This window comes from Stomoxys calcitrans, chromosome 3 (genome assembly GCF_963082655.1).
Source record: "Stomoxys calcitrans chromosome 3, idStoCalc2.1, whole genome shotgun sequence".
NCBI classification, from domain to species: Eukaryota; Metazoa; Arthropoda; class Insecta; order Diptera; family Muscidae; genus Stomoxys; species Stomoxys calcitrans.
In genome coordinates, this window is record NC_081554.1 from 189,084,347 (window position 1) to 189,111,443 (window position 27,097).

Sequence of the window (27,097 nt, forward strand, 5' to 3'; positions counted from 1 at the left end):
CTCCCCAAAACACCCCTAAATCGGGCATATTTACCGGCCATGACAATGTGGGGCTTAAATGAAAGGTATTGGGGGGTAGATCAAGAATTGATACCCATTTTCGGGACCATACCCCACAAATAGCAATTTTTTAGTGACCATCGCAATATGGGCTCAATTAAAGGTATTTGGGAGTAGAATACGAATTTGATATCCAAATGTAGGACCATGTACTTAGGTCATCATCCCTTTCCTAAAACACCCCCAAAGGAAAAAATTTTTCGACCATGCCAATATGTGGCTCAGATGAAAGGTATTTGAGATTAGAAAGAATTTGATAACCTATTTTGGGGCCATGTGTTTGGGGGACGCCTCATCCTGTAAACTTCTCTTAAGCCAATGGCAATATGGGATTTAAATAAATAAATGGTATTTAAGAGAAGAGCACGATGCTGATATTTTTTCAGGGCCAAGTATCTGGGGGACCACCTCTCCCCCGAAAACACCACTAAATCAGTCATTATGAGAATATCGGGCTGAAATGAAGTATTTTAAGAATGGAGTACACCTTACATCCAAACTTAAATTCGTAGACCAATAAAGATTATATGGGATTCAGATAAAGGCACTTATATTTTTAAACTCTTAGTCTAGCGATATACTATTTTCGTAGCATGGTATTTCACTATAAGATCTTTAATTGTCGAAAATAAATATTCCAAGGAAACTTTTGTGCCTTTGCAATTCTTATCCGAATGGACTGAAATATTACACACAAAATTCTACAAAATTCAGCATTCAACTCATTTATGGTCCGAATCGGACTATAACTTGATTACCTAAAAAGAGATGGCGTGCAAAGAACTCGTCATATGCGATCCATGGTGGAGGGTATATAAGATTCGACCCGGCCGAACTTAGCACGCTCCTACTCGTTTCCATTGGAAATGGTGTGTTTAGGCTTTTATTTTCCACTTTTTAGTATTTTTTTTTTTTTGAGTTTACAAAACACTAGAGTACGAGTATGTGGCTGTTATTACTTTTTGTATTTGCTTAAATGTGCACTTTGCAAAACGGAAATTAATTTCTAGTTGGTTGCATTTTATAACAAAAAAAGTTAAAAAAAAAACAAAATAAAATAAAAAGTTAAAAAAAACGCAAAAGCTCAATTATGGCTTTGGTAGAAAAAGAAATCAAAAATGAAACTGAAAATTGTTAGCACAATTTGCAGGCAATGAATATTTTCTACATAAAGCCCAATTACATTTTCATTCATATGAGGTTTATCGTGGGCTAAATGTAAACTTGTTAAGTTATACCCATATAAACTCGTATGCATGTAACTACAAATGTTTTTGTTTATATAGTTGAAAATTCGCGGTCGGCGGAAGTTTTTAGTATGAGCTTTTGTTTGCGTTTAGCTTCACTTATTTGCGGCATTGTGGCAAAAGTGCTTTGCCCCCTTTGGGAATATATTGTGCCACATTTTATACAAAAAAAAAACACATAAATTAAAAAAATTGGAGGAAGACTTAATTGTTTCCAACCTCTGTGAATGAATGAAATTATAATCCCCTAAAATATTTAATCACTTAATTGTGATAGTAGGGAAATGGATTAACGATGAAGCGTTTTACACAGCAGAACCTTTTTTATACCCACCACCGAAGGATGGGGGTATATTCATTTTGTCATTCCGTTTGCAACACATTGAAATATCCATTTCCGATCCTATAAAGTATATATATTCTTGATCAGCGTAAAAATCTAAGACGATCTAGACATGCCCGTCCGTCTGTCCGTCTGTCTGTTAAAATCACGCTACATCCTTTAAAAATAGAGATATTGAGCTGAAACTTTGTACAGATTCTTTTTTTGTCCATAAGCAGGTTAAGTTCGAAGATGGGCTATATCGGACAATATCTTGATATAGCCCCCATATAGACCGATCTCCGATTTGGGGTCTTAGGCCCATAAAAGCCACATTAATTATCCGATTTTGCTGAAATTTGGGACAATGAGTTGTGTTAGGCCCTTCGATATCTTACGTCAATTTGGCTCAGATCGGTTCAGATTTGGATATAGCTGCCATATAGACAGATCCTCAAATTTAGGGTCTTAGGCCCATAAAAGCCACATTTATTATCCGATTTTGCTGAAATTTGGGACAGTGAGCTGTGTTAGGCCCTTCGATATCCTTCCTCAATTTGGCTCAGATCGGTCTAGATTTAGATATAGCTGCCATATAGACCAATCCTCCGATTTGGCTGATTTGGCAGAAATTTTGTACGTTAGTACTTATGTGCCCTTACCACCAAGTTTAATTGAGTACATTTTCAGGAGAAGTCTTGGTGTTGGGTTCCCAATATTTGGCCTGTTCGAACATAGCACGTTTTTAATTGTTTCTTAAACAAATAAAAATATTCTTCAAATATTTACTTTTGTAACACTTCCCAGTAGCATTAAGAACAGAAAAAGGATCACAAAAGCCTTTTGGGCGTTTTACCTTAAAATAAAAGACACATTTCCCTTTTTAAACAAAACCTTGCGATCGTTTTTCTTGTTTTCAAAATAAACACTGTGGACTATTCTTTTTTATGCTATCAGAAGATTCTAATTAAATCTTTAGCTATGGTTTTCTAACTTCCACGGGCAATCTGTGTAAACATGATTTGTCGTTTTTATTGAGGAACAAGTCTCCCTTTCTTTTTGTTATTGCTACACTTGGGCTATCTTCACCCAGCATTTGTTTACACACTTCTAAGTAATTGGACAATTGCCTTTGAATAGACTGACATGGCGGGTAGACTTCCAGATAAGCCTGGAACTCAAAATGCCGCAGCATACATTTGTTGACACAGCATGATACAATTTCACTGTTCATTGACACAAGGCAGACAAACACAGAGGACAGATGTATAGAGACACCGAGGGACAGACGGACAGTTAGAAAAATAGTTGCTGACAATGTGTGGCTTAATACTAAAAACAAAAAATCCTAAACAAACAAAATCTAACTAAAAACCCCTACTGCCAGGGGCAACTGGAATTCAATGTCGTTGTTTACCCATATGCCTATATCTCACTCGTTTTCAAGATCAAATCGTTTGTTCAAAGAAAATTTGCGACCTGCTGTGCATGAAATCATTTGTAGACCCAAAAGAAGGTGATAAGCCATGCGCCTGCGCGAATGTTGATGCATCAACGTAAAGTACACATCTCGCATTCTCCCATTCACACAATAACAAAAGGCTTATCTTTTTGCTTGCTTTGGCTATGGTTTATGATTATCATTCTTCTAAGGCTACCTACCTACTCTAGGGTCGTAGAGCACAAGTCTCTAAACGAAGGCAGGTTGGTTGTCTTTGCGACTTGTTTTTGCTTTATACCAGAAAATATTCATAAAAATTTACAATGTTTTGATACAAAAACCTAAACAAACAACAAGTGAAACAAAAGCAAGCCAATGCGATTATAAAGGAGATTTTGAAAGAAAACTAACAACAATTTACCTATATCATGTTTTGATTACATAAGCTGAAATCAGAGCCGTATCCTTACACATCCTTGCTATGACTATGAAGATGGTTTTCTTTGTCTTTCAGTTCCTATCGATAATCTGTTGATTGCATTTATCCCCACAAACAAGATCCTCCTTCGCATTTTAAAGTACAAGGATTTCCTTAAACCGTAACAGTATCGACAGTTGGTAAGCTATTGTCCAAAGGACAAAGACTTATGAATGCCTGTGTATATCCTCTTAACAGTTCAAAATCTGTGTCTAGGTATTATAGGCTAACGCTAATGACTCAATTTTAAATCTGGAAAGTTTTAATCTATGAAAGAAGAAAGCATTTCGGAAAAAGAAATTAAACCAAACTTTATACCAATTGTTTGGCCACCGCTGCACAGTGGGATAGTACCGACAAAAAAAAAACAAACAAAGACTTGATTATGCCAACAAATTTTCGAAATATCGCGGTGACCTATTTTAGGGGCCTGCCAAAAGGCTCCCGTACAAACTAGGGCCTAGAAATTCCATTTCAAATAGATATCTCTACCCGTTCTCACCAGGCATATATTTTATTAGTTTTTTTCATTTTCTCCCACTGTGCGCTGGTGCCTAAGTTATCATGCTCGTCTTGCATTCAGAATGTTTTGAAGTCCCAGCAAGAACTCAAACAAGTAAAAGCCTTCTCCGCTTGGAGGCCACCGTGGCGCAGAGGTTAGCATGTTCGCCTATGACGCTAAACGCCCGGGTTCGAATCCTGTCGAGACCATCAGAAAAAGTTTTCAGTGGTGGTTTTCCCCTCCTAATGCTGGCTACATTTGTGAGGTACTATGCCATGTAAAACTTCTCTCCAAAGAGGTGTCGCACTGCGGCACGCCGTTCGGACTCGGCTATAAAAAAAGGAGGCCCCTTATCATTGAACTTAAACTTAAATCGGGCTACACTCATTAGTATTGGGTTTCCCAAAAAGTAATTGCGGATTTTTTAAAAGAAAGTAAATGCATTTTTGATAAAACTTAGAATGAACTTTAATCAAATATACTTTTTTACACTTTTTTTCTAAAGCAAGCTAGAAGTAACAGCTGATAACTGACAGAAGAAAGAATGCAATTACAGAGTCACAAGCTGTGAAAAAATTTGTCAACGCCGACTATATGAAAAATCCGCAATTACTTTTTGGGCAACCAATAGAATGTTCATGGGAAAATTTTGCAATTTGCATAGGATGCTACATCAATATTTCGAGGTGTTACAATCGGAATGACTAGAATAGTATACCCCCATCTTATGGTGGTGGGTATTGAAAACAGTTTTTAAAAAAATATGACTACACTTGGTGCATCTTAGTCATTAAACCATGACACCCGTTCCTACAGGTGACCACCATAAGTAGCCTATTACGGATCCTGGTTCATATCGGACCATATTTAGGTATATCTATCATACAGACTGATCTGCCGATTTTGGGTCTTAGGTTCGGTTAGGTTGGATGAGGATGACACCAGACATTAGATGTCTTAGTATACGCTGAGGCAAAATGCGGCCCATTGTGATTTCTCAATAGCCTTTCTCTTTCCGATCTGGGTAGATTAACTGCCGACTCCACTGATTGACGACTTTGATGATAGAACAAAAATAACAGACTTAGTGGATACAGTTCCCAGAGTGATTCTTCAATAGTCTTTCCCCCTTTTGATCTGGGTGGATTAACTGGAGCCGTCACTGATTGCTTCAAATTAATCACTGTATCCTCTCGTACCACTTCGATTATAGGACAAAGACTTCAATCTCTTGTATCTGGATTCAGTCCTGTAAACTCCTCCAACGCCTGAAAGAAAACAGAATTCAGCATCTTATTCCTGCTACGACTTAAGGTCGGACATTGACAGAGAAAGCGATAACTATCTTCCGCGATGACACTACCATGACACCAGTGACAAATATCATCATTCCTAATGGCATTGCAAGAGTCTTTCTCTCAAATACTCCAAGCATATTTGATTAAAGTTCATTCTAAGTTTTATTAAAAATGCATTTACTTTCTTTTAAAAAATCCGCAATTACTTTTTGGGCAACCCAATATATTTATTATTAGAAATATCGAAATATCGAATCTTCAAATACCACGGTTCAAGAAAACTCTATACGGTCTCAAACAGTCAGACATACGATTAGAATGGAACGCGAGTCTTGATGCCTGTTTCAAGGAAATTCCATCGACAGAAAGTCTTTCACGAGATTCTTGTTTTATTATGGGAATTGTTTGATTTCATGGGAATCCAAAAAGCAAAGTGTTGTGGCATTAAGTAGCACAGAGGCGGAATAAGCTTCAAATGTGGTTCGAGAAGCAATATTCATAAAAAGATTGCTGTAAGAGCTTGAAGGCGTTGGAGAGAAAACTAGTTATCCTCAACGTAGATAAACAAGGAGCTATGAAGTTGGCAACAAAACCAAATTTTTCATTACCGCAGTAAGCCTATCGACATAAATTGAAACGAAATATCTAAACAGTATATCACTATAATATCTCATGACCAAGAATTTGCAAAGATTAAACACAAGAAATTTGTAGAATTAATGAATTTTCTATAATTTGTATAATTACGATTTTCTGCTTGAGAGGGAGGGTTGAAAATATACTTGTAGTAATACATTTGACTTTATTTTATCATAAAACTTCCGGGCCATCTTATTCCTCTTGAATATTTCATAGATTTCACCCAAACATTTTTGTAATATTGTCAAATTCCTGCTACGTACATTAAATAGTGCTCTCAAAGTCGCTTTGTAATGTAAAAAAAATCCCCATATATCGCTTTGTCGATAAGTTTTTTTGTAGTTTCCACTGGTATACCTGATAATTATGAATGTCTACTTAGCAATTGAAGTTGTTGGAATGGAAAGTTTTTAATCAAACGTGTTTATAAAACACCATTAATTCGCATTTAGAAATCAATTGTGACTAGTTAGTAGAAAATCGTGATTTTCTGTCGTAATAGAGTAATCTGTCTGCCTGTCTAATAAATCAGTTATGTGACCCCAATTAGCAAACTGGATTTCAATTGCATCGATTTCGTTAAATTTATTAAATTCTAATGCAAAATAGGGATGGTGTTTGTTATGAGTCACGGATTTTTATACAGCCATGACTTACAACAAATTTTACTCTACAAATTTTATTTCATTGCAATTTAGTATTTAGATATGGAACGATGTCTCAAGTTGACTTTTAAGCCCCTTTAATGTTTTGCTTAATTTTAATTTTTTGTCTGGCATTTACCACAGATGTAGGTCGGTGGAGACTGTTCTGCACGAGGTTGTACATAGAATAGAAGATTCCTTCGATGCCAAAACCTACACTTTTTTAATAATGTGTGTGATCCAATCTTTAGACCAGTACCGGGTGGACCCGGTCCCTAGAGACTGGATAAACCATATGCTAAGGAACAGATGGATAAAAAGTGTTTGTCCCATGGCATAAATATAAGGGAGAAAGTGGCACAAGGCACGCCACAGGGGTGCATTTTATCGTCAATCCAATGGATGACCACCATAAATGATCTATTACGGATGCTGACTGAGAAAAGGTTTGAACCCGTCTGCTACGCAGACGATGTTATAACACTTCAAAGGTGTAAGTATCCGAACCAGCTATGCAGAAGGGCCGAAAGGGTTTTGCATATTACATATGGCTGGGCACTGTATATTATACCCAGAGGTCTCAATGTTAACCCAGAGAAGACTGATATATACCTGTTGGCGAGGAAGACGAAAGTGGGCCAATTTAACGCAACACGTTTCCTCAATAAGACGATTTTGATATCTGACAAGTTCAAATATTTAGGTGTGAACTTAGATAGGTTACTGAATTGGAAGTGTCACATTCAGGACCGTACCGAGAAGGCTCACATATGTTGAGCACTATAGCGACGGGTCGTAGGCTCAAAATGGGGCCTGAATCCGAGAATAGTCCACTGGCTCTACAGGAGCGTGATTAGATCAATACTTACTTACGCCTCAGTAGTTTGGTGGATTGCTATGGAGAAAAAGTGCAACATAAGAACCATACAACAGGTTCAGAGAACACGTTGTCTTGGCATAGGCGGAGCGATGAGGATCACACCCACTAGGGCACTGGAGAGTATTCTAGATATCCGACCTATTGATATACAGATTAAGTGTGAGGCAGCTACTGCGGCTGTGAGACTTAATGCGATGGGAGAATGGATTGAAGATGGAAGCAGAGGTCTCTTATCGGATACCTGAGATGAACCTTAAGGTCGAGTGAGAGGCACTGCTGGCAATGGCACGGTCTTGGATTGACGGAACACCTAGTATTGCCATCTGGAAGATCACGGATGAATCAAATCCAGAGAACAGAGTTGGTCTGGGGTCTACATTGAGAATCCAAGGACTGAGATCTGTTTAAGACTGCCTGACCATGATACGGTCGTGCAGGCCGGGATCCGGGCGATCGGGCGTGAAGTGGTGTGGTGCTTACGAGAGGACGTCGAGTGTGAACATCTTTACGGACAGTAAAATTGCCATTAGAGCAATAACAACCAGAACGCTAAGGTCACGAACAGTCTTGCAGTGTAAGGAGATTAACGCCTTCTCTGAGGATGGCACAATCCGCATCGTTTGGGTGCCGGTAAATAACGGAGTAAGGGGAAATGAAAGGGCAGATGATTTGACAGTGAAGGCCAGAGGACTGCCGTCAACAAACTCGGTTAACCCAATGCTTTTCGTGTCGACGCAGTCCCAGTTAAGGGCGTGGGCTACTAGCGAGCATGTAACACTTTGCACCCCATAACTAAGAAGGAGGTCAGTATTGCTTTTGGTGTCATAACGGGGCACGTAGGACTACGAGCTCACTTATGCAAAATCGGTGCGGCAAGTGATAGCATATGTTAGGGATGTCGGGAAGATGATGAGACGTTTGAGCATTTATTATGTCATTGCCCGGCTTTCGTAGTTAACAGACACATCTTAGGGAAGTGGTATGGAAAACAATTAAGGATTATGTAAGTAGAACGAAATTCATAACTTAAAATGTTCTTTTTCGTTAGGGCGAAGATCATTAAATTTCACAATTTTCGTCTGTTTCTCTTTTTGGACGAGCTCAATGATCGGATTTTCTATATCTACCCCCATAGGATGGGGGTATACTAATCTAGTCATTTCGTTTGTAACACCTCGAAATATTGATATTGAATACCATAAGTTTATATATTTTTGCTCGTCTCGACATTCTGAGTCGAAGTAGCGATGTCCGTCCGTCTGTCGAAATCACGACAGCGTTCGAACGCGTAAAGCTAGCCTCTTGAAATTTTGCACAGATACTTGATATTGATGTAGGTCATTGGGATTGCAAATGGTCACCCATCTGGTGATGCGATATAAACGCATTTTTGAAAATTAGGATAAGGGGGAGGGTCCGCTCCCCCTTCAGATATCAAAAAATTTAGTACCCTATTTTTACCACGGGATCATTATGCACCATCTGTGAAATTTCAAGAAAATCGCCTCAGCCGTCAGATCTGGCGTTTCTAAAAATTAGAGTAAGGGGGAGGGTTTGTTCCCCCTTCAGATATCAAAAAATGTAATACCCTATTTTTACCACGGGATCATTATGCGGCATCTGTCAAATTTCAAGGAAATCGGTTCAGCCGTTTGTGATTCTATAAGGAACACACAGACAATCAAACTGACAAATAAACACAAAAAGATTTTTATATATAAGAAATACATTTTTAGCAGAATCCATGGTGGTGGATTCCCAAGATTCGGTCCGGCTGAACTTAGCACGCTTTCACATGTTTTAGTTTTCCCTCTAAGAAATAAAAAAAAATATTTGGTAAATTTTTTCAATTTATTATAAAAATCATTTGATTTCTTTTATCTTAATTAATATATAAGTTTTCTAAATTATTTACAAATAAATCACACAGTGATTTTAAAGTAGGCATTTTGTTATTAGCTTACAAATTAAATTTTTAATAAAATTATAAAGCCAATATGACTTAAAACTTTTGTTCATTGCCCATTAAATAGGCTATGGTGAAAGGCTTCTTCTCGTGAGGGCTTGTGGAAGATGAAGTCGCAGACAATGAAGGCGATATACAATTGATATACTCTGCTGCCATTTGGTGCTCCTCTACTTCTACCTCCACATCCACATCCATTTCCTGCTTCAAGTCAAACAATTTCACTTCATTCTCCTCAATATCCAAAATGGATGAGCCTTGACTCATGGTTGTCTCATTGGATAGTTTCATCAATTCATTCAAATAGGCAGTGGAACGCATGGCCTGCTCTATAATCTGAAAAGTTTGCTGGGAAAATTCCTTGTACTGCTCCTCAATGGCTATGTGTTCCAATTTCTTGACGCGACGACTCATGCGACAGGCAATGGTGTTTTTGTTGCGCCGCTCTTGATCCTTGGGTGTTCTTTCCTTTTTGGGAAATTTACGCACCATGTTGCCATGGTATTTGCAAATGCTGCGTAAAGTTTCATCGCTGATTTTGGGCAATATGGCTGTAGTGGGTGCCAGAGTTGCCAAAGTGGAAGAGCCCAAAGGCGTAGATGTATTGCGTTGTAGTGGTGTGGGAAATGTCATGGGTGAAAATGTCGAATAGCTGTTATTGCTGGCAAAGGACGAGGTGCGTGCTCTCTTAAAGGGTGGTGGTGGTGATGATGATGTGGGTTGCTCTTCCACCATACCCAAGGAAGAGTTGCTGGTATTGATGGTGAATGCCTGGGAATGGTGATCATTAACATCTTCATTATCCAAACGCTCAATGTCCACATGTATATACTCGTAGTCACTGATATCGCCACTGTGCGAGTTGTGGGAATCATTTCTGGGTCTTTTGCCTTGATCGAATTTTTTGTGACGATATTCGAAAGATTCATCGATAATTAGGGCCATTATGTTTGTTGGTTTTTAAATGTTTTAAATAAAATAATTAAATTATTGACAATTTCTTTTGTTTAAACAAAATGTTGAGTTAATGTAAAGATCTCTTTGCTATGCTGTCTTATGCTGAACTATGCTCGTTTTGGAAAAGCTACCGCCATATATACCTCCCTCACTGCCTCTTTGCTAGAGCAAGTTGATAACTAAGGGTTTTCTAGTTTGTTTTTCGGATTCCTCTGTTATCAGGCAAATTTTATTCAAAACTCTAAGAAGCCCTGCTATTTTTATGGTCTTGTTTGTTTGTTTTGCACACTGACTGATCGTTTTCCACACATGCATTTTCTTTAAGTGACTCACAATTTTCTACTTTTGCAAGTGTTGTGTGTAGTAGGTAGTCGGATGGGGTGACACATTGGTGATAAGCCTTTTGTTTTCGCCATGTTTATGCGGTGTGCATGCACAAACATGACCTGCGAAAGGATCGAACATATTATGGGTACATATAAAGAAAGGAAAGCCTGACACAAGGACATTAAAACAAACATTTTAAATAATCAACATAGATTTTATTTTCAACATGCTGTTTTATATTTAAGGATCTAGAAATGATAATCGGTATCTAAATCTGCAGTATATCTGAATCTGAACCGATTTCTATGAAGCTCACCATTAATGGAGAATCACTTGTGCAAAATTTTTTGAGAACATTAATGCTAGAGTTATATTCAAATCTGAACCGATTTCATCCAATTTAGGTAGGCTTTGCCTCTAGGCCAAGCAAGTAAAAGCGTGCTAAGTTCGACCGGGCATAATCTTGGGAGTCTTAGATTCTGCTAAAAATTTATGCGAAATAAATTAAATAGGAACTGGACAAGGATAATCGAGAGACCCGTTAATATGGGAGCAATATCAAGTTATGGACAGATTTGGACCGTACAGATTTAGACCGTTGTTGGAAGTCATATCAGAACATCGCATGCAAAATTTGCCGATATTCCAGGTGCAGATAGGCAAATCATGGTCCTTAAAACGTTTTCAGGGGTCGTCAACACAGGGGAATCCATTTTAAATCTTCGTCGTTATTTCATAGTAATCTCCCAAAGTTTTCCGGGTGATGAGCTACTAACTCAACGCCAAAACCCTTTTAATCGTTCTACAGGTAAACTCGTGGCACATTTTAGCTCACTACCATTAACGGATGTTAAAGGTAGCTGCCCTAGTGAAACAGCGGGTAGGTTTGTGTCCTTATTTGAGATGAAGGAAGACCAAGATAAGCCTGGATTTTCCCAATGTTAAACCCATCAGAACCCCTGCTTGGTTTCCAGCATCTCCAAGTCAAGACGACGCAAAATGGCATAAAATCCAACTTGACTGAAATTTTGCACGGAGAGTTTTTTCTGGTACAGTACAGCCTAAATTGGTCTATAATCAGATGAAACTACCATATAAACCAATCTCGGCTTGACATCTTGAGCTTCTAGAGGTCGCAATTCTCATCCGCAGAAATTTTGAAATTTTGCTTGAGGTGTTTTGTTTAGGCTTCTAATAGCTGTGCCAAGTACAATCCATAGTCCCCGCAATCGTTTTCCGGTTTGGCTGAAATTTTGCACCGCGTTTTTTTTATTTTTAAGAATTTTGCCAATTACGTTTCAATTCAGGTTATAATGTGATATAGTTCCCATACAAACCAATCTCCCCTTAAGTTTTCTACGGCCTCTACGAAATTTAACTTGGGATTAAGTTTCAGAAACCTGAATGAACCGATCTTGGATCTTGACTTCTTGAGCCACTAGAGGACGCAATTCTTATCCAATTTGACTGAAATTTTGCACGCAGTGTTTTGGTATGACTTCCTATTGCACTAAGTATGGTTCTAATTGGTCAATGTTTTGGGTTGCTCAAAAAGTAATTGGGGATTTTTCATATAGTCGGCGTTGAAAAATTTTTTCACAGCTTGTGACTCTGTAATTGCATTCTTTCTTCTGTCAGTTATCAGCTGTTACTTTTAGCTTGCTTTAGAAAAAAAGTGTAAAAAAAGTATATTTGATTAAAGTTCATTCTAAGTTTTATTAAAAATGCATTTACTTTCTTTTAAAAAATCCGCAATTACTTTTTGGGCAACCCAATAGCTGCCATATAAACCGATCTTAGGTCTTGACTTCTTAAGCCTCTAGAGGGCGAAATTCTCGTCCGATTTGACTGAAATTTTGCATAAGCTGTTTTGTTATGACTCCCAATGACTAGCTGCCATATAAACCCATCTGGGATCTTGACTTCTTGAGCCTCTAGAGGGCGCAATTCTCATCCGATATGGAAGAAATTTTGTACAACGGCTTCTCTCATGACCTTCCACATACGTGTCTAATATAGTCTGAATCGATCTATAGCTTGATGCAGCTCCCATATAAACCGATCTCCCGATTTTGCTTCTTGAGTCTCTACAAAGCGCAATTCTTATCCGAATGAACTGAAATATTACACAATGACTTCTACAATTTTCAGCATTCATTTGTGGTCCGAATAGGACTATAACTTGATATAGCTCCAATAGCACAACAGTTCTTATTCGATATTCTTTGTTTGCCTCAAAAGAGATACTGCGCATTGAACTCGACAAATGCGAGCCATGGTGGGGGGTATATAAGATTCGGCCCGGCCGAACTTAGCACGCTCTTACTTGTTTTGTATAATCTATTTCCTACCATTCTTCTTTTTTATACCCACCACTATAAAATGGGGGTATACTTATCTAGTCATTCAGTTTGTAATACCTCGAAATATTCTACTAAGATCACATAAAGTATATATATTCTGGATCGTCCCGACATTCTGATTCGATCTAGCCATGTCTGTCCGTCTGTTGAAATCATGCTTGAAATTTTGCACAGATACTTAATATTTATGAAGGTCGTTGGGGATTGAAAATGTTCCATATCGGTTCAGATTGAGATATATTGGGTTGCCCAAAAAGTAATTGCGGATTTTTTAAAAGAAAGTAAATGCATTTTTAATAAAACTTAGAATGAATTTTAATCAAATATACTTTTTTTACACTTTTTTTCTAAAGCAAGCTAAAAATAATAGCTGATAACTGACAGAAGAAAGAATGCAATTACAGAGTCACAAGCTGTGAAAAAATTTGTCAACGCCGACTATATGAAAAATCCGCAATTACTTTTTGGGCAACCCATAGATCTCATATAAACCGAGAGCTGCAATTTTTGTCTGATTCGGATGAAATTTTGCATGTAGTGTTCTGTTATGACTTTCAATAACTTTGCTAAGTACGGTCCAAATCGGTCTATAACCTGATATAGCTCCCATATAAACCGATTTCTCGATTTGACTGATTGAGCCCCTGGAAGCCGCAATATTTGTCCGATTTTTCATATATGACTTCCAACAACTGTGCCAAGTACGGTCCATATCGATCTATATCCAGATATAGCTAACATATTATAGGAGAATCCATAGTGGTGGGTTCCCAAGATTCGCCGAACTTGACGCCTTTATACTTGTTCTCTATAAACTATTTCCTATCATTCTTCTTTATTAATTTTTATCCCCATCAGTTTACATTTTTATACCGCCAATATGTTAATTGTGTCATTCTAGCTTATTAAACAAATCATTCACATCTTATCGACGTCATCCAACTTCTGATTAATTAGCCATGAAACTGTTGAATATTCATTTTGTGGCAAAATGACAAAATTACATAGAGAAATGTTTATTGGTATGGAATATCATGTTTGCAATTAAATGCGTTTATTTTAAATTTAAATAGCCACTTAGCTCTGGCCAAGCATTATAAAAAAAAATTAAAAATATATATGCAAAACAAAAAGCGAAATGATTTAAAACTAAACGTGATGCTGGATGATGGGGCGATTTGCTATTGAAACACGTTAATATCAAATTTGTGCATGACACTTGGCAACAAAAAACAAAAACTTTATAAAATAACTTATTAAATGAGAGATAATTAATGGGGAAGGCAGAAAATTTAAAAATAAATGCTCAGAAAATATTTTAAAATATAAAAAGTGTAAAACAGTATAAAAAATTTTAATTGTAAAGGATATGGGTGTAGAGAAAAAAATATCCTAATATGACAATAATAGTGTTAAAAATGTTTAAAAAATATTAAAAATTTAAATTTGTCCAAAATAATTCAAATATGTGTTTTCTAATAAAAACTTCATCTGAAACTCAATTACACTACAACACTAAGTCATGTACAACTGGGGATAAACTGTTACCCCCATATACACATAAGCAAAGCAACCTAGAAACCCATTAACCACCTAGGGTCTTAAGACAAGCCTTAATAACACCTTAAAGCATTTCTACATTACTTATATATGTTATAGCCACAGCCATTACGAAATATTGAGTTTCTATACAATTAATTCCTGCTTTAATATTCCAGCAATAATTCATATGACTTTGGTGTATCGCTTTAAGTTGGGCTTTGCACATTTTGCTCACTTTAAAATATAATTTTTACAGGCTAGAGTATGGCAAAAGATCACCCATATAATCATAAACCAGTAAGGAAAGGCAAAAGTCGGGCGATGCCGAACCTACATCTTCCCTAAAAGTACAAAGTGAAAGCTATATCTATTTCTGAACCAATTTTGATGGACATCGGCAGGATGTTTTCAGATGGGTTATTAAACCCTCCGTACCAAATTTCCAGAAAATATGTTCAAATGCTAATTTTGCCCATGAACATTCCACAAAGGAACAGGCGCAAACTTCTCACATATCAATGAGTGCAGTTCGATTCAAGTTCAAGCTCAATGATAGGGGGCCTCCTTTTTATAGCCGAGTCCGAACGGCGTACCGCAGTGCGACTCCTCTTTGGAGAGAAGTTTTACATGGCATAGCACCTCACAAATCTCGCCAGCATTTGGAGGGGATAACCACCGCTGAAAATTTTCATGATGTTCTCGCCGGGATTCGAACCCAGGCGTTCAGCATCATAGGCGGACATGCTAACCTCTGCGCTACGGTGGCCTCCCGAAAACATGTTCAAACTGTAATACTACGATTGACAAATGACAACATTATTGCAAATAACCCAAATTCTGAAGAAACCCATATATGGGAGCTATAACTAAATCTGAATTGATTTCGACCAAACTTCTTAGATATTGCAGTAGTCGTCGAGGAAAGGGTTGTACAAAATTTTAGGAAGATTGGTCAGCAAATGCGCTTGCAGTGAGTCTAGAAGTGAAAATCGGGCGTGATACATATATGACAGCTATATCTAAATCTGAACCGATTTTTATGAGATTCACGTGTTATATTAAGAGTTATAAGAAATCCCTTCCTGCCGAATTTGAAGAGAATCGGTTAACAAATGAGCACTTTATTGCAATATTTCCCAAAATCGGACATACATATATATGGGAACTATATCTAAATCTGAACCGATTTCGAGCAAACCTCTCAAATAATGTGGTAGTCGTCAAGCACAAGGTTGTGCGAAATTTTGCCAATATTGGGCAATAAATGCGCTTACTGTGACGCTTGAAGTGAAAATCGGGCTATGTACATATATGGCAGCTATATCTAAATCTGAACCGACTTCCATGATATTCGATGATAATATTTCTCAAAATCGGACAAAAATATATATGGGAGCTATATCTATATCTGAACCGATTTGGAGCAAATTTCTTAGATATTTTGGTAGTTGTCGAAGGAAGGGTTGCAAAATTTTGGCAAAATTGGTTAATAAATGCGCTGGCAGTGGCTCTAGGAGTGAAAATCGGGCTATGTACATATATGGCAGCTATATCTAAATCTGAACCGATTTCTATGAAATTCTCCAGTAATGTCGAAATTAACAAGAAACAAGATATATATATGTATATATATATATATATATATATATATATATATATATATATATATATATATGCCCAGCGCATTGTTCAAGGACATTTTTTCAGTCTCCCGCATTCTTTGGGGACATTTCCATTGTTTGGGGACTGTCCTCACTTCTTTTGTGGTTCTAGCGCATTGTTTGGGGACATTCCCTGTTTGGGGACACAAAAATTTTTTTTCGACCTTTTAATTTTTCATGAAACCTCTTTTCTTTTCAAACTAATTTTTGCCATTATTAGTTCGTTATAAGCTCATTTTCTATTTAATTTATTTTTTTTAATGTTTCATATGAGAACTCTATGTTGCCACCTGTCTTAAAAAACAGTTGAAAATTAACGCCGTTCACTAACCACTCAACTTGCGGCTTCGAGTTGTGCTGTTGACTGCATGCCTTCAAGTGTTGTTTACACTTGGAACAAAATCAATAAGTAGATTTGCTCACACTGAAAATGTATGGGAAACCTCGTCGCAAATCTAGATTTGCTCCAAGTGTAAACAAGACTTTACTTCGTCATCAAAATGTGTAATAGGATGGTAGCTCAGTGGTAGTATTCCGCACCAGCGAACAGCTGTCAATATCAATGCTGACGACTTTCGTGTCTATACATGAAAATGGCGATATTTTTTCCCAAACTAATTTTTAATAATTAGGGCAACATGGGTATCGAATGAAAGGTGTGTAAAAGTAGATTAAGATTTTTGAACACAACTTTGGCCCCTAGCCTCAGGGGGTCACCCCACCCTCAAAACTACCTACCAAAAAACATTTTTAACGATTAAGCTCCCATTAGACGAGCCGACATGTCATATGTAATTTAAATTGCTGTTTTGAAAGATGTACACATCGTGTGATACGTAAGAAAAATTTAATATGACAAATGGATTTTGGAAAAAATATCCAACTTTTTCGATTAAATCGAGCTTTTATTTCATCGAACATACATGTAGACACATGTCTATAAAAACAAAGTGCAAAACATACGACATTTCATGGCGATTAGATACACAACTTTGACCCCTAGCTTCAGGGGGGTTACCCCACCCCCAAAACTACTCCCCCAAAATGTTTTTTTATCGATTGGACAATATGGGTATCGAATAAAAGGTGTGTTAAAGAGGAGTAAGAATTTGATGCATAACTTTTGCCCCTAATATCAGGGGGTCACCCCACCCCCAAAATACATTTTTTGATTAGACCAATATGAGTATTATATGAAAGGTTGTTCAAAGTAAAGTACAATTCTGATACCCAACTTTGTCCCCTAGCATTAGGGGGATCACCCCTACCACAAAAATACCCCCAAAAAACCTTTTTATCGATTAGGGCAATATAGGTATTACATGAGAGGTATTTAGAGAGTAAGATTTTGATTTTACATATCCGATCCATCGACATACAGATTATGTGTGAGACAGCCACCGACTCCCTGATGCTTAAGACGATAAAGGAATGAGGGTAATAGAGGGTACGAGAAGTTCATACCTTTGCGTATTAGCGAGTCGACGGTAGGAAAACTGGATGGAATAACTGAGATGACACTTGATGACCATTGCGAAGCACAGCTGCCACTGGCACAGTCTTGGATTGACGAAGCTTTGGTATCGCCATCTGGAAGTACATGCTACACGGACCCAGGAACTGACATCTGTTTCCGAATCCCTGACCATAATACGGTCCTGCAGAGAGAGATCCGGACGATCACAGAATGCATAAAGTTGTGTAGTGCTCAAGCGAGGACGTCATGTGTGAACACATTTACTGCCGTCAATAAACTTGGTTAATCCGAGGCATTTGGAGTCGCATGTAACATTTTAGAAGGTCGAAACGATCGGTAGGTCGACGATAAAATACTACTGTAAGGAAATAAGGAGTTTAGTATAGTTTTCTTATAACAGGATCAGCGTTACCGTTGGTAACCCTAAAGGGTCATCGGTGTCATAGTATATTACCACTGTGTGCACACTTACACCCGTATTCACAAAACTTGAAGTAGCGTTAAAGTAGGCTTATTTGACAGATTTCCTTTAAGAACTGTCAAATAACCCTACTATAAAGCTGTTCTAAGTTTTGTGAATATGGGCATTAAACTCCGTTTACATTGGCCACTAAATCCGGATTTAAGGCTTTCATCAGCTGATTTTATAAAGGGAAAACAGGTGATCGAGCCATTAAATCCGGATTTAGTGGCCAATGTAAATGGGGTTTAACACCCGCATTCACAAAACTTAAATCAGTTTTATAGTAGGTTTATTTGACAGTTCCATAAAGGAAGTCCGTCAAATAACCCTACTTTAAACCATGTTTACACTAACACCCAAATCTACTTGATTTAAGATAATCTCCCAAACCCGTTTACACTACGATTAAAGAGATTTGCTTTTGTCAACAGGGTTGTTTTTGAAAGCATTTTTATGCTGATCAGAATTTTTATTGTGTTTAACACATATATTGTGGTCTGCAATTTAATATATGAAACGATTTTATTAAATTTAACACCAAATTTTATAAATTCAATAAGAAATTGTCAGATGTTGGCAAAAAGTGCTGGCCAAAACTACCAATAATAACCGGTATTCAATACAAACGCAGTGTTGCATTTCAATTTCGAAGGAAGTTTGCTGCAAAACACCTCAACTAAGTAGATTTGCTCACACTCAAAATGTATGGGAAACCTCGTCGCAAAACACGAGTTTTGCGAAAGCTCGTCGCAAATCTAGATTTGCTCTAAGTGTAAACAAGACATAAATAAGACTTAAGCCCCCATTAGACGAGCCGACAAGTCATATGTAATTTCAAAAATTGCTACTCTGAAAGTTGTACACATCGTGCGATAAGTAAGAAACATTTTTTTATTTTTATTTTTTTATTTATTTATTTGTCGTGTACCCAAGGGTCCACGTTGCCGTTGGAGTGAGGAGTCGGACTGGCGGGCGCTGGTCGCTGGCATTCGAGCACCGGCTTTTGGCTCAGTCTTTGGGGCGCGGTTCTTTGCCAATCCAACCCTCTGGCAAGGTGACAAAAAAAACAAAATAAACAACCAGCTGTCGGTGGTACGAAACGGACGACAATAGAACATTAACAAAACACCCACTGGAACGAACTGGAGGACATTACGGCTGTGGAATTGCCTGGCGCCTAAAATCCTTCATGGCGCCTCAGGACTTTGCCCACCCCAACCATGGCACCCCTCGTCCGGTAATATTAAGGGTACCCCGTAATCCATCACCTGTCTATCTTTGCCGCTGCTCAGTCACTTACCCCATATTCCGATGCTTTAGCCTTCCATCATCCTTTAGAAATCACCAAGGCAAGTGTTTTTGATAATCCTTCTTGTACAGATTTCAGTATTTTATTGAGTAAGTAAAAGAATATTCACATGGTAAATAATGTAAAAAAAACAAATAATCAAAAAGGCAAAATTCAATTACAAAAAAAAACAAGATTTAGAATATAAAGAATCGTTTTCAAGCAAACATGAAATATATTAGATTTTGAAGGCAAACGTTAACACTGCTTCTACACATTGCCATTCACAACGACAATATTAACAATCTTGAAATTTTTCTCTATTTTCAGAAGAATGGGTCGGTCGCCTCGTCAGCTCTAGATGGATGACCAAGAATCGCCAAAACGGTACTGCGGCCTTGATGCTGGCCTCTGCGGCCAATAAGGTCTCTTCAAGTTCTCGTCGGTCCGTCCGTCTGGTTTTCGGTGAGTATTGTCAAGTTTTAAGTGTATTTGTCGCAGTCTGTTTTTCTTGTCTAAAAAAGTATTCTATGTTTCTTTTAGGGCCTTTTTTTTGTTGTGCTACCTTTTTAGCACCGTAGGACCAACATCGGCTGATTGGAGGACGAAAATGTCCTTTAACTGCGTTGCTACCTAACCTAACCATGAGCTCATGTTTGGTTATAGCCTGTAACCCAAACAACGGGTGAGTAAAAAAAAAGCACTAATGTTGCCCCTACCTAATCTATTTCGATTGTATACTTTAATACAAAAAAACCCTTTTTTAAACAAAAATAAAGCAGTCCAAGGGTCGAACGTCAGTAAAGCAGTTTGGTTTGCTAGTCTGGAGAAACTAAAAAGAGTACCTTAGGAACGCTGGGGAATGCAACAGCGTCTGGATCCCTCGCTGGTGGATGGTGTGCGTTGCGGATGTGGCGGTGACCAGTGTGGCGGTGACCAGGGTGTCGGTAGCCGATGTGGCGGTTGTTGATGCAGCGGTTGGTGATGGAAGCCTTCTTCTTTGTGCGGCAGTGGAGGTGGAGGAGGCGTGGATTTTGATTTTTATGTTTTTGACTTTTAGTTTTGAAATGTCCACTTGTTTATTTTAATTTTAATCTCTATTTCTTTTCAGGTTTTTAATATATTCCTTTTTTCAGGTATTTAACGTTCATTTCATTTCAGATTTCTGACAAAGTTTTTCTTCTCTTTTTTTTTTACGTTACCATTTCAATTGGCTCTTTATGTATCGTCTCTTCACTTTTCAGGCATTTCAAATTTTCTATTTCTTTTTTTTTTTTAAAAAACTGTCCTTTTTATTTTGTTTAAATCCGTTTTTTTCACATTCATATGAATTTAAATAAAACACATTTACCAAATTTATTTCTGGTCTTTTCTTTTACGTATTTTTCTTGTTGATCACTCCACCTCCGTACGCTGCCAAGTCCCAATCGAAAAAGGAAAGAAGCTTCCTTGGGTCACCGGCCGGCTTGGCTTGGATTCGCCTCCATCATCAAATTTGACTTCCAGCGGGCACCAACAAAACCTATGGTGGTAGCCATAATTGTCAATTGGTGTCAGCTGGCTGTCTCTTTCGTTGACAGAGGCGAATTAAAACCATCAGATGGCGCTGGCGGTCTTCTATCCGCTAACAGATGTCGCTAGGGTCGCACATTAGGCCGCACACTACAAACCAAACCATCCTTTGAACATCACTGTTAAAGGATGGGAGGGAGAAAAATAACAATTTCTCTCAGTGTATTCCATGCCATAAAGTGTATATGCTCCTTACGCCAAACCTATCTCACTGTGCGTAGGTCCCATTAATAATGTGTAAGTCTTCCTCAACTAGTATACCTTGAGTTAACCATTTTTATACCTTACGGATATACCTTCATCAAATTAATTGGAAGCAATTGCAGCAGACGGACGACGCGGGGAATAATTTTCACCAACAAAGCAAAAAAAAAAGGTAAGTATTGTAAAAAAAAAAATGTGTTAAATCAAAAGCTAGTAATAAAAAAAAATGATTGTTCAGTGTCCCGAAGTGCGTGCCCAACATTATAGAAATAAATAACAAGAAAATTGTGACCGGCGGGCCAAAGTGTTTGTGTGTGTGTGCCAATGAACGGCAAAGTAAAAAAACAAAAACTACGCCTTTTACAACGTACTGGCCCACAAAATAAATAAAATGAAAAGAAATCATCAATGCCACATGCCCCTTGTCGCCAGTGGTAGTGAAAATATAAAAAAAAACAATGCCAAAAATAATTAAATGTGCTCTGAGCCCTGTGTGTGTGATTGAAAGAAACAAACCGGCAAACACAATCACCGGCGTCGGCGTATATCTGATTTCATGAATGAAATGGTGAAAAAACAATATTCCAAATGAAACGCCTTGCAAATCGGAAAAAAAAATTTAAAAAAAAGGTAAAGTGAAAATAATTGCGGTTCGAATGGTGAAATAAAAAAGAATCCTAACCACAATTTAAAAAAACTCCAACCAACGTGGTAAAAGAAACGGTTCATTATGTGACAGTGTGCGTGATTCCATGAATATGAGTGCGTGTGTTATAATGAAATCACATGATCGTACGGTACCCCTGCCATTGTGTGTAAGCCACTCAATTCATGAATGGTGGTGGGGGTACTAAGAAGTGACTCCATGACTTTCAAACCAAATGTCCTCAAAAATTTTCGGTGGCCATAACGAAAAAGGTGAAGTGACGTTATTGTGATTGAATTTAAAGTGTCATGGTTCTACACAAAAGAAAATGGTCTTGATATAAAAACTCAAAAGTGAACTTAGTTCGGCAAAGTTACCAAAAGAAAATTAATAAGAAGGGAAATTATGGAAAATAACTCAATGAGGAAAATTACAAAAATGCACGAAAAATGTGAAAAAACCAAATTCTGCCAAGAAAATGAAAAAAACAAAAAAAAATTACGAATTTTGTGTGAAAATTTGAAAAAAAAAAAGAAAAGAAATAATAATAAAAATAAGGAAAACGGAACAAAGAAAAATAAATTTCTCTGAAAACGGAGCGATATTAATATAGCCGAAAACAAAATTTTAAATAGAAATGCAGAACAAAAAAGTTTTTGTCTTTTCCTTAAGCTGGCAAAAAAAAACAAGCAAAAAAACTTATGAAAAACTAAAATAAAATTGCGTGTTCTATTCGAAAAACAAAAAAAATCAGGGCCAATAGGAGGGAATTTTAAAATATCAGAAAATCTTAAAAAACACTAAAGTGAAAAAGAAATTTATCCAAAAAAAATCCTTCAAACAAAACAAACCACTTTCATAACTAATTTGATCTTTTCTTCTTGTCCATCTTTCCAGGAAACCCACGTCATGGACCTGCGAACTCGCAACGGCTGCCTCGCTTGAGAGCATGAGCCATGCCATTTGTGGTCTAACGCTGTGGTGTGCCCAAGATAAACGAACTGGTAAGTATCAAATAGATGGTGCACCTTGGTGTATCCTCTATGACTTCTCCTAGCCGCCTCTCATCACTCACCACGGCATCCCTCGCCCCATGTCCAAGATGCCATAGCGATAGAAAGACGGGTCGACCCGACATACACCGAGGTCGTCAAGAGGCTCTACCGTGGTTGAGTGATCTCCTGGGGCCGGCATCGAGAGATGACAATCTCTCGTCCGGACAAAACGCCTTCCGCCGCAACTCGCGTTCCATGTCCAAGATGCCATAGTGATAGAAAGACGGGTCACCCATTGCGAGGTTGACAGCGAGCTCTCCGGCGGTCGAGGCACCCCAGAGGTTGGCAGAGAGAAGTAGCACGAATCAGCGCGTAATCCTGCGCACATCACACCACGGGACCCCTCTTGGCGGTTCAGCACTCGCGAGAGCGTAAGACCACGAGTCCACTCCAACAACCTCACCTGGACCATACGGGTAAGTCCATGGTAAGTATTAACACCCTTTTACAGCGCCACCCTAAATCAAAAATTGCAAATATACACCCCATTGCACAATTTGTGCACTCGCCCAAGGATGTAAGCCCATGGCTTGGAAATATACGCACACTTGTATATTTGCCCACTACTGCCTTGAACACACACACACACCCACCATTCGAGATGAACCTGAGGTATAATATGGTCACGAGGCAAAAATCATTCGGACCTCTGCAACGATCACCACTTAAGTTAAGTATAAATCATAAAATACAATTCAAATCTAAATTCTCTTCTAATTCATTTAGGTCATCTTATGCTACAGTTTACCACAAGACGACGGCTGTTCTACAGCTTGTTCCTTACTGCTATAGAGATCCCTGGGACTTAATTCCTCTGCTATCTATCACAGGTGAGTATGTAATTCAATTCATATCTATCATATCTTAACCTATTTCCCCATAGGGTACAACTAAAACTAACTAAACCTACATTAGACCATGGCTTAATATTGGAAACTCCCAGCTACGGAAATGGAATTTCAGGTGAGTGATTTAATGCTTGTGTGAGCTGTCAACCGAAAATTTGCCTCTATTGGCCAAAGAATTTCACTCTTTTTTACATGTGGCTCAGAAGGAACCCCTCTAGGAACTGGGGAAACTTCACCAGAATCTCTTCCCAATCGCATTGGTAATCGGCCCTTAACTGCTCCAGTCTGAACATGAAATCTTCAGCCCCAATCGTCTTCGAAGTGCCATCAAATTTTAGCCTCCATTTCTCGACATCGAACTTTCTCGCTGCACTCCGGTATGTAGCTGCAGGTGACTGTGCTGCCTGCGCCTGGTACCCATATGCCGGCGGCGACGGAGGTAATCCTACCCCCATCGTTTGCGTTAGTGGCCTCGATCGGTCGAGCGGTTGCTCATGCGGCAAGTAAGCATTACTTGATGCCATTTGATATTGGGGTTGCGACCATCCTTGGGACGGAGGTGCATAAGCATGTGGCGCTGGCTGTTGCTGATTCGAACCCATGTAGTTAAGCGGTTGCTGGTGGTCACTAGCTCCGGGCTGGGCTCTAGGCAAATCCTGGGCTTGCTGGATAACCTGCGCTTCTGCACGTGCTTGAACTGGGCTTGGCAACGTATTCCGATTAGCTGCACTGTTTAAGTTGGCCATGCTCTGCTGTACCAGTTGTGGCACCAATAATCTTAATTTCTCGTCGAGCAGACGAATCATCTCCATTTGGCCTACACCAATCGCGGAATCAATAACGTGCTGCAAATGCTCGTCTGCATGCGTCTCACGCCTGGCCTCTTGGTTTTGCCTTACCGCCTCTTGCCTCTCCAGGTTTATATTTCGGGCTGTCAGGCTGCTGAACTCTGGCGTAGTTGGCGTCGAATTCAATGTGTCTGACACCTGTGTTACTGACACAGCTGGGCTTGAAACGGCTGAAGTGACCATCATTGCGTTGGCTACGCTTGTTGTTGTTGTGCTGGCTGTAGCCTGTGTAGTTGTAGTTGTTGACGTAGTTGTCGTTTCCATTTGAAGGCTGTTCGGAACAGAAGGTTCAATGGAATAACTATTCGCTCTAGTGACTACCATTTAAAAACTAAAAATCCAATGATGCAAATTCAAAATATAATACCCCAAAAACTCAAAAAATAAAGAACTAACTTCTATTATATCCTTCTAGGTTCGTATCCAAAATATGTTATCACGGATGGGGTTAGTGACTTACAGCTGCGGCTTCATAAACAGTTGATAAAAATTGGCAATTCCACACATAACAGGTAATGGCTATACACTCAAAACAATCAATTTCTCCAAAAATTAATCATTCTTGAAATTTTCAGGTGTCTATATTGTCCATTGCTGTTGATTGGTAATTGGGATCGTGACTGCTGCCTTCGGACTGTGCTCCATGGCGACTACATAAAGCTTTGCAAGTCTTTACCATGTAGGACTCACAGGAGCTAGGATTTAAATTTATTCGGAATCGGACGGACAGGCAGAAAGTCATAATTTGGGCTATTGGCTTTAAAACTATTGTGGAAGAAGGTGGAAAGTGTCTACCATTGTCTCCCGAGGAAGTCGCATGGCTCATCTGGACTCACAGCCACTTCGACACCAGACTTACTTCCCATGGAGGCTTTGGACGACACTCTGTTAATACAAAGTATCAGTGCCTCTTCAAGCTTAGACGTCGCACTCGACTAGCTTGTCTTATAATCAAACTGCTGTCGGGACTTACGCAAAACATAGAAGAAAACCACAAACACAAATATTAACAGCCACACAATTGAAACGGTCAACCCGATTGCTCGGGCCCCATGTTGCGGGCGCCATTTTTTTTTGTCGTGGACCCAAGGGTCCACGTTGCCGTTGGAGTGAGGAGTCGGACTGGCGGGCGCTGGTCGCTGGCATTCGAGCACCGGCTTTTGGCTCAGTCTTTGGGGCGCGGTTCTTTGCCAATCCAACCCTCTGGCAAGGTGACAAAAAAAACAAAATAAACAACCAGCTGTCGGTGGTACGAAACGGACGACAATAGAACATTAACAAAACACCCACTGGAACGAACTGGAGGACATTACGGCTGTGGAATTGCCTGGCGCCTAAAATCCTTCATGGCGCCTCAGGACTTTGCCCACCCCAACCATGGCACCCCTCGTCCTGTAATATTAAGGGTACCCCGTAATCCATCACCTGTCTATCTTTGCCGCTGCTCAGTCACTTACCCCATATTCCGATGCTTTAGCCTTCCATCATCCTTTAGAAATCACCAAGGCAAGTGTTTTTGATAATCCTTCTTGTACAGATTTCAGTATTTTATTGAGTAAGTAAAAGAATATTCACATGGTAAATAATGTAAAAAAAAACAAATAATCAAAAAGGCAAAATTCAATTACAAAAAAAAACAAGATTTAGAATATAAAGAATCGTTTTCAAGCAAACATGAAATATATTAGATTTTGAAGGCAAACGTTAACACTGCTTCTACACATTGCCATTCACAACGACAATATTAACAATCTTGAAATTTTTCTCTATTTTCAGAAGAATGGGTCGGTCGCCTCGTCAGCTCTAGATGGATGACCAAGAATCGCCAAAACGGTACTGCGGCCTTGATGCTGGCCTCTGCGGCCAATAAGGTCTCTTCAAGTTCTCGTCGGTCCGTCCGTCTGGTTTTCGGTGAGTATTGTCAAGTTTTAAGTGTATTTGTCGCAGTCTGTTTTTCTTGTCTAAAAAAGTATTCTATGTTTCTTTTAGGGCCTTTTTTTTGTTGTGCTACCTTTTTAGCACCGTAGGACCAACATCGGCTGATTGGAGGACGAAAATGTCCTTTAACTGCGTTGCTACCTAACCTAACCATGAGCTCATGTTTGGTTATAGCCTGTAACCCAAACAACGGGTGAGTAAAAAAAAAGCACTAATGTTGCCCCTACCTAATCTATTTCGATTGTATACTTTAATACAAAAAAACCCTTTTTTAAACAAAAATAAAGCAGTCCAAGGGTCGAACGTCAGTAAAGCAGTTTGGTTTGCTAGTCTGGAGAAACTAAAAAGAGTACCTTAGGAACGCTGGGGAATGCAACAGCGTCTGGATCCCTCGCTGGTGGATGGTGTGCGTTGCGGATGTGGCGGTGACC

General features: G+C 38.7%; 2 long non-coding RNA genes across 2 annotated transcripts; one reads left to right on the forward strand and one right to left on the reverse strand.

The window, feature by feature from the left end:
* Nucleotides 1–17,643: 17,643 nt before the first annotated feature.
* On the reverse strand, nt 17,644–18,844 carry LOC131995564 (uncharacterized). The gene is made up of 2 exons (XR_009397513.1): nt 18,217–18,844; nt 17,644–18,162 (listed from the first exon to the last, which is right to left on the reverse strand). It is a non-coding gene; the product is annotated as an uncharacterized LOC131995564 (long non-coding RNA).
* A 1,041-nt stretch (nt 18,845–19,885) lies between these two features.
* LOC131995563 (uncharacterized) lies at nt 19,886–20,914 on the forward strand. The gene is made up of 3 exons (XR_009397512.1): nt 19,886–20,020; nt 20,099–20,240; nt 20,335–20,914. It is a non-coding gene; the product is annotated as an uncharacterized LOC131995563 (long non-coding RNA).
* The last annotated feature ends 6,183 nt before the right edge of the window (nt 20,915–27,097 follow it).